This window comes from Salvelinus alpinus, chromosome 3 (assembly GCF_045679555.1).
Source record: "Salvelinus alpinus chromosome 3, SLU_Salpinus.1, whole genome shotgun sequence".
NCBI classification, from domain to species: domain Eukaryota; kingdom Metazoa; phylum Chordata; class Actinopteri; order Salmoniformes; family Salmonidae; genus Salvelinus; species Salvelinus alpinus.
This window is the reverse complement of record NC_092088.1, coordinates 100,566,686-100,571,789: the sequence shown is the minus strand read 5'-3', so window position 1 is coordinate 100,571,789 and position 5,104 is coordinate 100,566,686. Positions and strand designations below refer to the sequence as shown.

At 46.8% G+C, this 5,104-nt stretch overlaps 1 protein-coding gene across 1 annotated transcript in view; it reads left to right on the top strand.

Annotated features, from left to right (window-relative positions):
• The first annotated feature begins 1,010 nt into the window (after positions 1–1,010).
• ptprea (protein tyrosine phosphatase receptor type Ea) overlaps positions 1,011–5,104 on the top strand; it is a 156,127-nt gene continuing 152,033 nt past the window's right edge. The window contains exon 1 of the mRNA XM_071394660.1: positions 1,011–1,148. The gene's annotated coding sequence lies outside the window, so the exon portion shown is untranslated. The remainder of the gene's footprint in view (positions 1,149–5,104) is intronic.

Genomic DNA, 5,104 nt, shown 5'->3' with positions numbered 1-5,104 from the left:
TGTGTTAATGGTACGGTCCACAACAAGACAGATGTTGTGTTAATGGTACGGTCCACAACAAGACAGATGTTGTGTTAATGGTACGGTCCACAAGACAGATGTTGTGTTAATGGTACGGTCCACAACAAGACAGATGTTGTGTTAATGGTATGGTCCACAACAAGACAGATGTTGTGTTAATGGTACGGTCCACAACAAGACAGATGTTGTGTTAATGGTATGGTCCACAACAAGACAGATGTTGTGTTAATGGTATGGTCCACAACAAGACAGATGTTGTGTTAATGGTACGGTCCACAACAAGACAGATGTTGTGTTAATTGTGTTTAGAGTTTTGAACACGTGACGACAAATTGGACAAAATGATGTTTGCGATTGTAAAAAAAAACGGTAGTGTTTTGAATATGTCACATCAGTGTGATCTGGGTTGTCACTAAGTTAGATTCATGTGATGTGTGTGTGTCATTTCTATGCAGAATTTCATTTTGGAGCAGGGAGAACATGATTTTGATTGCCGTGTTTCATTTTGCAAGATGTCTGTGGGGTTTTGGGGAAATTGGCTCACAGTTTTTTGTGTTTTGTGTTGTGAGAGTTTTGAGTACACGAGATGTAGTTTCACCAAACGTGTGTTAACGATTGGGGGAAAACTGTAATAGATATGTCATATAGCCTACACATGTAAGCATGGTTTGAAATTATTATGTTTTAGTCAAATATTATATATGTTTGTGCTTCTTTGCTTATCAGTTTGCAGTCTTCAAATGATTTGTAATTATGTTCCGGTTTCCCTGACCATCCGCCCCAGAAAACATCTTCCCTCGGCTGAATCTAGTTGATCTTTTCCCCAGGGTGTCATTACTGCGCGCATGTCGTAATAAAGCTATGCGCCAGGCGGCTCTCTCTCCTCGGCAGCGGCAGGTCGGGAGCCCAGACGGCGGGGAAGGGGAGTGGGATGTAGAGGACCGGGGATATTCACTGACACCAGCAGTTATGTTCAGATTAACACAACTCGGTGATTTTCGATGAGTCGTTGGACAAGATTTAAGAAACCGTGTAGTCGGCTACGGTTTTATGACCATCCTTAGGTTTTCCTCTGAGCTTTCTGAGCCACGGACACGAATACTGGATATAATTGTGGAACCACCACGGTAAGAGGAATAGGGTTTTACATGATTTCGTGTTGATTGAAGGTGTTTTTTGTTGTTGTTGTCATGGTGGCATATGATTTAACGAGCAGAAAAACGGCAAGATTGACAGTATTGAAATGCGGTGGTTTTCTTCACGGGCTGATTGCGTTCCTGCACATTATGGATCGATGCACAGAATGCATTCAACGTAGACTATGTTACGAATTACACGGTGTGCATTTAGCCTAGCTGTCTGTGCCAGTTTCATTATAATAAACAAGATACCTTTGCAGTGGCATAGAGAGATTGATTATTAAAGCAAATAGATAGGCAGGTGAGTGTGAGAGCGACATACTACCCTCCCTGTCTTTCAACCTGAGGCGCCTTCTGTCAAAGGCGTTACGGCAACCACTATGTGGGTTTAGTGGAACAAAGCTTTTTACAACATATCATCTCTTACAATCCTCTACTACAATCTTTTTTCCCCCTCCCCTGTTGATTCATTCATTTTGTTTGTCGCAACAGAGGTAGCTAATGTATTCCCTGAAAGTTGCTCAATAGCCGTAGCCCGGGCCTACATGAGAGAGTGCCGGTAGAGACATGCTTTCCTATCAGTTATGGGTACAGTCTTCAGTGAGCAGGCATGGGCACATTTTGACATGCGGTATACTAAGAGTCATGTAGACTTCTTCCAATATCGTGCAATGCGTATGTTACCCATCTGGTTGCTAGGGGCGAGAGCTGAGCGACATGTGACCGCAGCATGGTGTCTGTCTTCAAGTCTACAGATACATCGTTACAACATGCTGTTTGATATAAGCCTCGAACTGTCACTCCTAACACCCCTCCCCCCATCTCTTTCCGTACCCTGCCTGCAGTTATCCCAACCAGGAACATTCAACTGTGTACTTAGAAGGCATGGCAGGAATTCAGACAATGCTTGCATGCCTTGTGGCCTGTCATTATCCGTTACGATGAGCAAGGATGAGGAGCCAGGTGTGAGGTGTGACAGACTGAATCAGCCATAGAATACACACGCTATAATACCTTACTCTAACTCTCAATACATATCTACTATATAGACTCTAACTCTGTAACTCACAATACATATCTACTATATAGACTGTAACTCTCTAACTCACAGTACATATCTACTATATAGACTGTAACTTACAATACATATCTACTATATAGACTGTAACTCACAATACATATCTACTATATAGACTGTAACTCACAATACATATCTACTATATAGACTGTAACTCACAGTACATATCTACTATATAGACTGTAACTCACAATACATATCTACTATATAGACTGTAACTCTGTAACTCACAATACATATCTACTATATAGACTGTAACTCTCAATACATATCTACTATATAGACTGTAACTCACAATACATATCTACTATATAGACTCTAATTCACATTATAAAATATAAATGCTTGTGAAATACAGTCCATGTGTATTTTCAGTTTGCGTCACTGGTAGGCCTAAGCATATTAACAGTATGTGAAACTGGTACTGACAAGTCCCAACACTAAATCCTCATTGAGGTTGCTGGTAATGTAGGTACACTGTATGGAAGATAGTGTACCTGGCAGGGATCTTTCCAGGCTCGTACTGTCCTGGACCTCTATCTGCCAGCATGGAGGCTGTTCTTCCTGCCTCCCTGTGGATCCACGTACTGTCCTGGACCTCTATCTGCCAGCATGGAGGCTGTTCTCTCTGTCTTCCTGTGGATCCACGTACTGTCCTGGACCTCTATCTGCCAGCATGGAGGCTGTTCTCCCTGTCTTCCTGCCTCCCTGTGGATCCACGTACTGTCCTGGACCTCTATCTGCCAGCATGGAGGCTGCTCTCCCTGTCTTCCTGCCTCCCTGTGGATCCACGTACTGTCCTGGACCTCTATCTGCCAGCATGGAGGCTGCTCTCTCTGTCGTCCTGCCTCCCTGTGGATCCACGTACTGTCCTGGACCTCTATCTGCCAGCATGGAGGCTGTTCTCTCTGTCTTCCTGCCTCCCTGTGGATCCACGTACTGTCCTGGACCTCTATCTGCCAGCATGGAGGCTGTTCTCCCTGTCTTCCTGCCTCCCTGTGGATCCACGTACTGTCCTGGACCTCTATCTGCCAGCATGGAGGCTTGTCTACCTGTCTTCCTGCCTCCCTGTGGATCCACGTACTGTCCTGGACCTCTATCTGCCAGCATGGAGGCTTGTCTCCCTGTCTTCCTGCCTCCCTGTGGATCCACGTACTGTCCTGGACCTCTATCTGCCATCATGGTGGCTGCTCTCCCTGTCTTCCTGCCTCCCTGTGGATCCACGTACTGTCCTGGACCTCTATCTGCCAGCATGGAGGCTGTTCTCTCTGTCGTCCTGCCTCCCTGTGGATCCACGTACTGTCCTGGACCTCTATCTGCCAGCATGGAGGCTGTTCTCTCTGACTTCCTGCCTCCCTGTGGATCCACGTACTGTCCTGGACCTCTATCTGCCAGCATGGAGGCTGTTCACCCTGTCTTCCTGCCTCCCTGTGGATCCACGTACTGTCCTGGACCTCTATCTGCCAGCATGGAGGCTGTTCTCCCTGACTTCCTGCCTCCCTGTGGATCCACGTACTGTCCTGGACCTCTATCTGCCAGCATGGAGGCTGTTCTCCCTGACTTCCTGCCTCCCTGTGGATCCACGTACTGTCCTGGACCTCTATCTGCCAGCATGGAGGCTGTTCTCTCTGTCTTCCTGTGGATCCACGTACTGTCCTGGACCTCTATCTGCCAGCATGGAGGCTGTTCTCTCTGTGTTCCTGCCTCCCTGTGGATCCACGTACTGTCCTGGACCTCTATCTGCCAGCATGGAGGCTGCTCTCTCTGTCTTCCTGCCTCTCTGTGTATCTGGGAAGGAGAGCCAGGATTTAACACACATTGTTCTCGTGCAGAGAGCCCCCATGCTGTGCTGCTGCTGTCTCCTAGGTACAGCTACATTTAACATTCTATTAGAAGCTTCTCTTGTTTCCTGGTTGGATGGAGAACTAGCTGATTGGTGTAAAGGTAAGCCAATTAGGGAGTTAAAGACATTTCTGACCGATGTGTCAACAGTAAGAAGATAAACTATTCAGAGAATTTTAACGAGGTGTACATGAAAAACACAGACATGGATGTAGAAAATACCAAGGAAAAGAGTTTTATTTGTAATTGAACAGGGAGAAACCAACATGTTATTGTTCTGTTTGTCTTAGTGGAGGCCCCACCTCCAGAGCAACACATGATGCCCACAGATGGTGTTTCAGTTGGAGGCTTGTTGGAGCTTGTGGCTTCGTTGCAGTGTCTTTTAGATTGTGGTATGGTGTTTTTCCATGATATTGCGATAGTCAAACTAACTCGAGCAAGATGAGACTGTCCTGGTATCGGCCCAGCGGTCTAAGGCACTGTGTCTCAGTGCTAGAGGTGTCACTACAGACCCCGGTTCCATTCCAGGCTGTATCACAGCAGTCTAAGGCTCTGTGTCTCAGTGCTTAGAGGTGTCACTACAGACCCCGGTTCCATTCCAGGCTGTATCACAGCAGTATGCGTCTCAGTGCTTAGAGGTGTCACTACAGACCCCGGTTCCATTCCAGGCTGTATCACAGCGGTCTAAGGCACTGTGTCTCAGTGCTAGAGGTGTCACTACAGACCCCGGTTCCATTCCAGGCTGTATCACAGCAGTCTAAGGCACTGTGTCTCAGTGCTTAGAGGTGTCACTACAGACCCCAGTTCCATTCCAGGCTGTATCACAACGGTCTAAGGCACTGCGTCTCAGTGCTAGAGGTGTCACTACAGACCCTGGTTCCATTCCAGGCTGTATCACAGCGGTCTAAGGCACTGCGTCTCAGTGCTTAGAGGTGTCACTACAGACCCCGGTTCCATTCCAGGCTGTATCACAGCGGTCTAAGGCACTGCGTCTCAGTGCTTAGAGGTGTCACTACAGACCCCA